General features: G+C 39.6%; 1 protein-coding gene across 1 annotated transcript in view; it reads left to right on the forward strand.

Moving 5' to 3' along the window:
* LOC115943328 (LYR motif-containing protein 4) overlaps positions 1 to 11,129 on the forward strand; it is a 122,081-nt gene that overhangs the window by 57,279 nt on the left and 53,673 nt on the right. The window lies entirely within an intron of this gene.

Here is an 11,129-nt window from a genome sequence, read left to right on the forward strand (position 1 = left end):
GGAGAGGGGCTTTCTGCAAAACATGATCTGGGCAGCTGTGTGAATCTAGCACAGAAGCCAGAGGAATGGGGGTGTTCCTGGACCTGTGGTCGTTGTTCTTGGGCTCTCTGTCTCGCTCAGAGCGTTTGGAAATGCTCTTTCCCCAGCTTTTTCTTTTCTGGGCTTTCTGAAAATTGCTGCTCTTCGGACCGTGTGCTCTTCCACGCCATGGCAGCCCGTGTTTCTGCATGCTTTCCCAGCCTGTTAGAATGCATGGGTCTATAGCACATGTTTTCACTTGTTACCTTTTAGATCCGCTGCCAACCTTTGGCTTCCAGGCAGGCCCGTAAGCACATAGTTAGTGCGTCTCCAAAGTCCCTTTTGGACATGGGCTAGAGTTCCTAATGCAGCCGGTTAGCTCACAATGCTTTTACTGAAGTCCATGACCTGGAGTTACAAACAGATAGCGGTCCTGTTGCCATCCCCACATGGCTATGTGGGTGTTAGAGTGAGGTTTATGGACTCTGTTCCAATGGAGCGCTGATTTATAGTGCTCTCTTCTAGAAACTGATTACTTCTGAGTCAGTTTCCCCCGATTCATAGCTGTTTCCTTATCCCATCAACCTAAAAATAATAATAATAAACAATTTAAATATCCTATATAAATCTGCCATGTTTGATAAAAGCGTGGGAGGGGCGGGTGGAAATCTCATCACCTACCGTGACAATGGCATAAAATCCCCGCATTTTGCTCCGGCAGAGTTTTCACCACAGAAGGAGGTTGCTTTGTCATCACTTTGGACTCTTAAAATGTCTTTTTTTCCCTTCCCTGCCCCTCCCCTTGCCCTCCTTCCTGGGCTCCCAAAATGTTTATACGGTTGGTTAACAAGCATCAGCAAAATGATAACAACTGCTATTGATTGCTATATTACGGCTGTGGAAAGCTTAAACTTGCAGAATTATTCCTGATCCTAAAATAAGTCTTGGCTCTCTGTTAGCATTCATTGTCTCCTCCACCCCACCCATTGTTCATTTTTGTGTGACACTGGTATCTTTCTCGGTAAGAGCTGTCAACTGCGAACTGGAAGAAGCCCTCTGAGTACGAGATGCCGGATGGCGTTTGTGATTCATACTTGCACATGGAGGCATTGAAAGGATGGAGGGCTCTCAAGAAGCAGTGTTTTCCTGTTTTCCTAACAAGGAGAGAGGGTAGGAGCTGCAGACAGATATGATGTTGATGAATGATCAGTGGGTATGTTGCCATTGGGAAGGTTGGTTAAAGGGAAGTATTGCATTTTTTATTACATGGATAATCTAGAGTTACTGTAAAAATATGTGAGGAGAGGAAGAAAAATTATTCGTAATTCTTTCCTGAAACACTATTGTATTCATGTATATCCTTCCAGAATGTTACTTCTGCAGATAGATAACATATGAAGGTATGTTTTTTCATTAAATGGAATCCTACTAATCATGTATGATGTTGTGATTTCCTAATTAAAATTAACAGTTTTCAAGTCAGTGAAAATATGCATGCATCATCATTTTTAAGTGGACACATTGGGTTCCACCGAGTGCACTAAGCTCATTCATTTTGCTAACCCCCCCCCATTGTTAGACCTGTAGGTGTGTGCCACTTTAAACAATGCCCTGGCAAACATACTTGTGAATGATATATCTTTTTTCACTTATCTAGCTCTTCATTTAGGATAGATAACTGGAAATAGACTTGAGATAGGTCAAAATTTATGCCCAATATATGGAGATTTTATATACGCCCAATTTGGGAGGAGAAGGTGTTTGTTTTTAATACTCTACTACTGTGTTGCTCCTGTTCTGAGATTAGGTGAACTCTTGCCATTCATATGGCCACATTTAAAGGAACAAAGTGAGAAAAGCTGTTTCACATTTAATTACTTCTTGGGTCACAGAACCTTTGTGAATCTGACAAAGCTTTGGATGCTCCCCTGGAAAAATGCACATATATATACAGTGCCAAGGGTCCATCTGCTCCTGAGTGCGGTTCAGTCGTTGACTTACAGGTACTTCCTAGCTTTTTGTTTTTAATTATTACCACTTTCATACCAGTTAAGAATGAAGTTAATTTCTTGTTTCTGCTCCAGTCTAATAAATATTTTATGCTCTTCCATGTATAGTCTGTTTTATATTGGACTGTTAAAAATAGTACTGAAACCAAGAATGAAATCATTCTGAAGAAGGATAGACTGCCCCTACTACTCTAGATTTACATTTGGTAGAGGGTTATCAAAGATTTATTTGAGGCATTTGGGTGAGACCATTTTAAACATATAGGATGTGATGTTCAAATGCTTCACTTTACCCCATCTGTTCATGCATTTTTCCTGCTTGCAGGATTTATCCAGTTGACTGTCTCACTGTCCCATTTGGCATGACCAAAGCCAGACTCATCATTTCTTTCTCAAAACGTGCTCCACCTCCTTGCATCCAAATTTCTGTTAATCATACCGCTCTTCTTCCAGTCACTCGTGGGGGAAACTTTAGATTCAGCTTGAGCTTTTCCTTGCCCAAAGTATTAATCAGGCATCTCCACAGAAACAGAACCAAGAGGATATTTAGTGTATAGAAACAGAGAGGGAGAGGGAGAAAGGGAGAGAGATTTATTACAAGGAATTGGCTCACAATTATGGAGGCTGGCAAGTCCCAAGATCATAGGGTGAGTCAGCTGGAGACCCAGTTCCAGTCCAAAGTGCCAGTAGGTTCAAGACCCAGGAAGAGCCTTTTTGTCATTTTGAGTCCAAAAGCAGAATAAAACCTGATACTCCTTTTTAGACCATCAGGCAGGAAGCATTCTCTCTTACTTAGGAGAGGGTCAGCCCTTTGGTTCTTTTCCGGCCTTCAACTGATTGGATAAGGCCCACCGACATTACAGAAGGCGGTCTGTTTTGTTCAGTGTTGGTTCGCAAACTGGCCCCCATACACGAAGGGCAGGGAAAGACCAAAGAAAGAGTTAGACCACTCCAGATTGGCAGGTCATGTGTTTAATAAGCAAGGGAGTGTACTTACAGGGCTTATCTTGAGTGGCCACAGAGAAATAGATCTTTATACCTGCGTGCCGGAATCTTAAAAGTTTATATAGAGGCCAGAACGGGATTCAGTCACATAGCATCTAGATAGTCTCAAAAATACCTTATTCTCTCAAGGTGATGTCCTTGAAATCAGCTCCCACTGTGGAAACGGTGGGCAAAACACACATTTCAAGGACAGGGGAGGAGGTGAGGTGCCTCTGATTGCCAGGGTCCAGCTCACAGGTCAGCTGGCGGCCGCGTCTTCTTGATGACCTCCTCCAGCACTCAGTCTACTGATTTAAATGTTAGTCTCATCCAGAAGCATCACATTGGTCATCTCTTCTTCCTGCAGACCTGGTAGAAGTCACACAACAGATGCAGAGTGCAGAGTGACAGGATAAAATAGAACTGGCTTTTTCCTACGGGACTTACAGAATCCTGAGAGACACAGTTGGGAAAAGACAAGCAAATAAATCAGCATCGCAACCCTAGACAGGAAGCACTTCCAAGGTTGCAAAAGAGGTTTTAACCTTCAGGGAGAATATGTGTGGTGTATGGGAATGAAAGTAGGTATATGTTTCTCATACAGTTGATCCTCATTATTTGCAGACTGCATATTTGAGAATTCACCTACTTGATACCCACAGCACCTTCACCAGTGATTGGTTATCTGCTCTGTTCCACTTACCTAGTTACGCTGTTGGCCACGCCATTAACAGTGCCATTGTTAACTCTTGTTTTTAAAAGAGGTACCTGGGGCGCCTGGGTGGCTCAGTCGGTTAAGCGACTGCCTTCGGCTCAGGTCATGATCCTGGAGTCCCTGGATCGAGTCCCGCATCAGGCTCCCTGCTCGGCAGGGAGTCTGCTTCTCCCTCTGACCCTAACCCCTCTCATGTGCTCTCTCTCATTCTCTCTCAAATAAATAAATAAAATCTTTTAAAAATAAAATTAAATAAATAAATAAATAAAAGAAGTACCTGCTGGAAGACACTCTCATGGGCCCTGACAAGCTTTCCTCGCACCTTTTATGGTGTGTCAGTTGGCTCCTTGTGCTCTTTTAAAAACTAACCAGTTTAGTCTCTGCTTTGATTCCCAAATTGATCAGACCTAGCTGCTGTCATCTAAGTGATAAGATTTGTTGCTCAAGCGAGAAACAGTCAAAAATACGTTGGTCTGGTTTTCTTCCTATTTATGTTGAAATTCTTCAAAAATACAAAAAAAAATTTTTTTTGAAGATTTTATTTATTTATTCATGAGACACAGAGAGACAGAGAGAGAGAGAGGCAGGCTCCCCACGGAGCAGGGAGCCCGACACGGGACTCGATCCCAGGACCCCGGGATCATGACCTGAGCCGAAGTTAGACACTTAACCAACTGAGCCACCCAGGCGCCCTTTATTTTTAATACAAAAATAACCCATATACCCTTTGCCCCAGTTGACTAGTTGTCAGCATTAGCCACATTTGCTCACTCTCACTGATTTGCCCACCCTCTTATTCTCCTCCCTATGTCCCTGTCACCATCATGGTCATTCTTTTCTGTATGTTTTCCTGAACCACGTGAAAGTAACTCACACACATAATGACACTTTCCTAAATTTTTCAGCATGTGTCTCCTAAGAACAAGCATATTCTCCTACATAGCCAAGAGACCAATATCACATCCAGGACAGTTATCAGTGATGCAATAGCATTATCCATTAGCGTAAAATACAATCCAGTACAAATTTCTCCATGCTCCCCCATCATACTCTTCCCTCTCCCGGCTCCCATTGGGATCCAATAAAGGGTCCACCCACTGGCTGCCATGTTTCTTTTGTCTCCTTAAATCTGGACCACCAGCACCCCTCCTCACCCCTGTACTCGCCCTTTTTTGTGTCTTCTGTGAGATTTCAGTTTTGAAGAGTCGAGGCCAGTTGTCTTGGATAATGTCCTGCCATCCGGACTTAATCTCATTGTCCTTAGATTCAGGTAAAATATTCTGACACGAATACTACATAAATGATGTGTGGTTCTCATTTTGTCACATCAGGAGGCACCCCGTGTATTGGGGATGCTCAGTTTGCTCATTTGCTTGAGATCTCCCTTTCTCCTTATAATTAGTAAGTGATATTTAAGACCTAGTGAATATTCTGTTCTGCAGCAACTTTTCATCCAGGTTTTAGCATTCATTGGTGATGACCCTTGCCTGAATTATTACATGAGTGCTTGCAAAAGGTGCTTTTCCAGCTTGCTGGCATTCTATACAGAAGAGCTCTCTCTTTCCTCCCTAACTCTTCTTTCCCTATTTTTTTGAGTATCACTAGAAATTTATTGTTTGTTCAAAGTGTAGTCCATTACCATCATTGTTTCTTTGATGTTCACACTGTCCCACATTTGCCAGTGGGAGCTTTGTCTATCCAGTTCCTGTGTCCCTTTGACATGTCCCGGTTAGTCTTTGAGCACCTCCTTGTTTTCTGACACAGAGTGTTTTTTTTTTCCCTTTGTTTCTTCCCAATAATATGATATAAGAAGCAATTATCTATTATTTTCTATCCATAGCTATATTTTATCAGAGCAGCCAACTATTTTAAATAAGGAAACAAAGTGTATACCCCATTCATAGTTAAAAATAAAGTGCAATGTATTTCTCCAGAAATGGATTTCTGGATCAGAGCCCAGCTACTAATAACCCAAATAAACAGGCGCTTCCTCTCAGCAAAGAGTAGGCCATTAAGAAATATCTGACTCGGCATTGTTTGTGTGTGAAAAGCCTCTTCCGTGACAGCAGAAAAAGGAAGGTGAATTGTACTTACAATTCAGAATGTAAAGTCATTCATCGGACAGGTGTTTTTATAATTTACGTCATGTGCCCCGCACCATCCTAAGTCCTATTATAGATATATAAGGATATATTGTTAAAAAGGCAAAAGGAGGCAAAGCGAGTTGAAAAATAGAAACAGGTCGATACATGACAGTGTATTTATTAATATTATAGGAATTAATAGGGGAAGAGATAACACGGAGCAGAATGTGGGAGAACTAGTCTGTGAAGGAACTCAAAGCAAAAGTGAACTTTGAATCAGTGGTTGTGTTTCTGTGTGTTTGTGTAGTCATGGTACGAGACTTTTTCTGACATAAGAAGCTGTTAGCAGTGATTATCTTTGGGGAAGGGTCCAGAGGGACAAGAGAGAAGGAAGCAACCCTTCTGTGCATATATTACTCTTATAAAAACAAAGACAAAGATTTTGGATGAGAAGAGGGGTCTATGCCAACTGAATAAAAGAGTTGAAGCCCAGGCATGGGCTGGGCTGGGGCATGAGAGCAAAGTTAGAATAGATCTTTTAGACTAAAGGGGACTGCCAAAAGGTTGTGACAAAAGTAGGCATGCCTTGGGGGGTCTAATGTAGCAAAACAATGATTTGCACGCACTCCAAAGGCTTCCTTGCCTTTATTCAGAAAAGAGTCACTATCAAGTTTAATTGCTTCTAGTTTATTTAAAATGTACTTTGATTTATATTTTTGAAAACAGAGTCATTGGGATATGTCTTTTGAATAAGTCAACACATACCTGTGTATATTTATGACGTCTTCGAACAATTTGTTTTGATCCACCATTTCTGAAATGACACTCCTCAAAAACCCCTTCTCTGGCTTTACCAAGATCATTTTTTTTTTTTAAATTACCACAAAGGTTTAGATGCCAGTGATCATGTATCTGCCTATGGTACCATCTTTGAAATAATCGTGTCCCCAGGGTAGACAGTGCCCCTTGTCACATTCTAATGATTCAGCATTTGGGGACAGGATGCCACAGTAAAATGATTTTTGTGGGTCAATCAGTTTTGTACTTACATACTGGGCTGCTTTCAGCTGTGGATTCCACTAATTCCTCACGCTTCACTGTGATGATTTATGCACAGGTAAGAATGAGAGGAATGTGTATGTACAAGGCACTCTGTAAATGGATGACCCTTCCCTTTCTCCTCGTAAAGCCAACTGTTAACAACTACAGGGTTTTTGTGCTTGGCTTGGTTTGGATGTTTGGCGGGGAGTAGGGTGGGGGTGGCTAGAGTTTTTTTGGTTTTGCCTCCACTGAATATAACAAATTGTATCCAAGGAAAATTCTCAAGACTCTCAAAATAAATTCAATTTGTATTTACTCCAGTCCAAATGGTCCGAATTCTCAATAATTCATTTATCCAAGTGAGCTTTTAAGAACTGGTATTTTACTCCTCCTCATTCTAAGCCACTTATTTATTACTTTCCTCGTAAGTCCAAAAATAAGCATAAGAAACTCAAGGCAATTTTGTTTTACCTGTGCTTAAGTCTCATCTGGTGGTGGCGATGGGGTGTTCATCCCGATATGGGTCACTTATGGGGTCAAAGAACTAGTTTTTCTCCCTTCTACTCTCTGACAGATATCCTGGAACAGATTAGGAACAAGTGGGAAATGGCTCAGGTATAACACCATTCTCTACTCCACTTCCTAGCTCATTCCCCAAAATCAACAGAGGCAATACGAACACCTTGGGAAAAAGTGAAGAATATCTGCATGATAACATTCATCATAGAAACTCGGCCCCAAAGTCACATGGTGTGGCTTTTTGAAACAACTATCACCATCTCAGCTCCACACTGTTTAGATCATGATGTTGGGGAGCTTCTAAGTTTTTGAAACAAAAACTTTCAATATTTAATGTAGTTAAAAAAAAGTTTTTCCACAGACAGCTTTCAGCATTACCACAAATCTCTGTCTGTGTGGTGATGGTTATTGTAGTGTACCCCTTAAAATTTCTGTTTTTTTTAATGTATTAAATTTAGTGTATAATTTACGTCATGTGCCCCGCACCATCCTAAGTCCTATTATAGATATATAAGGATATATTGTTAAAAAGGCAAAAGGAGGTAAAGCGAGTTGAAAAATAGAAACAGGTCGATACATGACAGTGTATTTATTAATATTATAGGAATTAATAGGGGAAGAGATAACACGGAGTGTTATCTGGAGTAGATACAAACACAGAACAAAATATTCTTCAAACAGCTCTTTCATAGCACTTGCTGTTCAATAGTGAATGAGATTTTTTCTTCTCACTATGATCATTTTTGGTATTTTTGTTAAAACTTGAATTATAATTCTATTATATTTATAATTTTATTAAAAAAAATTGTTATCCTAGCTTTTCACTTTACTGGTTGTGTTAAACAGTCTCAGCTTTGTAATTCTCGGTTTCACTCTACAATTTTCATTTAGTGGATTATAGAAATATAAGGCTCAATCTCAGTAACCTTTTCTAGAAACAGACTAGAAGAAAGTAAGCTAGCATTCATTGCCAATTTTGGGGAAAATTATGTTGTGTCATATCTAAAAAATGAATTTCCTAGGATTCTGAGATTGCATCCACTGATTAGTTTAGTATCCACACAAAACTAGAGAAAAACAAATTAGGACAACTGGATGTTAGCATAACAAATCTACAAAAAGATGGGTAAAGGGACCGTTAAAGAGGCTGCTTATGGAAAAATAAACACAGACGTACACTTGTGTCCATGCTGAAGCTATTGCTAAATCACTCTAAAAGGTGGGAATCATCAGTAATGATTTGAATGAGGAATTAAGACAAACTTATTAAAACTAGCAGTGTCTTCTTTATTTCTCCCATTTTCTCATCTAAAAAAAGGTAAAGAAAATGCTTCTAATTAGATGCTCACAAAGAGTTCAACATGCTTGGTTGAATGATAGAATACCCAAAAGCACTGCATTTAAACTAATTTCCAACTGGGGAAGCTCCTGCAGGGCATAGTTTCCTTTTTTTTTTTTTTTTTTTTTTTGTTCTGGTTTTGTTTGGTTTGTTTTTAAGAATAAAAAAAAAGAATTCTCTTCAGGTTATTGGTTATATAAATGCCCTAGGAAGGGGGCGAGACAGATGGGGAGAGGGAATTGTTTAAAAGTGAATTGGTTTTTCAATGGAAAACCCAATTATGAATTCCTTTAAAAACACTTTTTGTTAAAATATATAAACAGTGCAATGTCGTAAGAGTATAGCTCAGTGTCTTTTTGTAAATTGACGATATCATGTACTCAGAACCCAAATCAATGAAGAGAACATTATCAACACTCCACAAGCCTTTGTATTTCCTCATCACTCTACCCCAGCAAGGATAACCACTGTTGGGATTTATCCCATAGATTAGTTTTCCTGTTGTTGTTCTTTCTAAAATGGAACTGGGCTACTCCTCAATAGTGTTGGAGATTCGTCCATATTTTTGCATGCTGGTGTGGATGGTTTGTCCTCAGGGCTTTATGTTTTTTCACTGTGTGAATACACCACAAAATTTATGTATCCTTTTTACTACTGATGGGTATTTGGGTAGTTTCCAGTTTCAGGCTGAATAGTGCCTATATATATTGGTACTTATCTTTTAGTGAATGGTCATTCTAGGAATGGAATTGCTAGGTCATAGGTTTTGCATCTATTCATGTTTGGAAGATACTGCCAAGCAGTTTTCCAAAATACATGCCCCAAATTGCATTCCCATGAGCAATATATATTCCAGTTACTCTGCATCATTTCTAAAACTTGGTATTTTCTGTCTTTTTTCATTTTAACCACTCTAGGGGATATATGGTGGTTTTAGTTTTAATTTTTCTGATAACTCATGTAGATGAGCCCCTTTTCATGTATTTGTTCATAGAGGGATATTTCATGTTCAGAGATTGGAATACGCATTATAAAGTTGTCAATGTTCCCCAGGTTGATGTATAGATATAATACAATCCCAGTCAAATTACTGGCAATTTTCTTTTGCAGAAACCAAGAAGCTCATTAAAAAATTCACATGGAGGAGCGTCTAGGTGGCTCAGTCAGTTAAGCATCTGCCTTCAGCTCAGGTCATGATCCGAGGGTCCTGGGATCGAGTCCTGCATTGGGCTCCCTGCTCCATGGGGAGCCTGCTTCTCCCTCTGCCTTTGCCTGCCACTCCCCCTGCTTGTTCTCTCTCTGTTTTTTCAAAAAAATAAAATCTTTAAAAAAAAATTCACATGGATATACAAAGGACCAAGGCTAGCCAAGGAATTCTTAAAGAAGAAAGCTAAAATACTCCCACTGTTGTACATAAAACCTATTCGAAAGCTTTGGTAACTAAGACTGCATTACTGGTGCAAGGCTAGGCTAACTGATCAATGGAACAAATACAGTCCAAAAAGAGACCCACTTATATACTGTCACCTGATTTGTGGCAAAGATGACACTACAGTGCAATGGGAAAGGGATAGTCTTTTCAATAAATGGTGCTCAGCCAATTGGGTAGCTGTTGAGAAGGAAAAGGATCTTAACCTCTTCCTCATTTCATGCATAAAAGTGGATCGTAGATTTAAGTGGGAAAAGTAAGTGTGTGTGTGTGTGTGTGTGTATTATTTTAGAGGAAAACTTTATTACCTTAGAGTACACAAAGGTTTCTTAAACAGTACACAAGCACCACAAAAGAAAAAAATTAATACATTGGCCATGTTAAAATTGTGATGGCAAGAACACCATTATTAAGAGAATAAAAAAGCAAAATGGGTGAAAATGTCTGAAAAAAGATCCACATCCAGAATATATTTTTTAAAACTCCTACAAATCAATTTTTTTTAAAGAGTGAAACCAGCTTTTATAAAATGGGTAAAAAATATGAACATTCACAAAAGGTGATATCCAGATAGCCAATTAACATGGGGGGGTTCCTTTGTTTTTTTTCCTTTTCTCCTTACTTTTGATAAGAGAATATATGTGTCATGTACATATTCAGCTACTTCTTTACTACTGACACTCTAAAATAGCATGCCTATGAAACATCAGTAATGTGAGTAATTACAATAAAACGTGATGTCCTTTAAATATTAGTGTTTTAGGTTCATGATGTTTTGATGCCATGGACATATAAACATGTGAAATCTAAAGTATGCAACAGCAGGAAACACCAGATGGTTTCACACATACTTATAACCCTAAAAAAAATTAGCTTTTCCATTACCATGAAATGTGAGCAAGCAGATCTCCCCTGCTGCCTGCTTCACCCTCCACCACCTCCCCCCCCTTTCTCTCTCTCTCTCTCTCTCTCTCTCTCTCACACACACACA

This window comes from Leptonychotes weddellii, chromosome 8 (genome assembly GCF_054177405.1).
Source record: "Leptonychotes weddellii isolate Sample4059 chromosome 8, ASM5417740v2, whole genome shotgun sequence".
NCBI classification, from domain to species: Eukaryota; Metazoa; Chordata; class Mammalia; order Carnivora; family Phocidae; genus Leptonychotes; species Leptonychotes weddellii.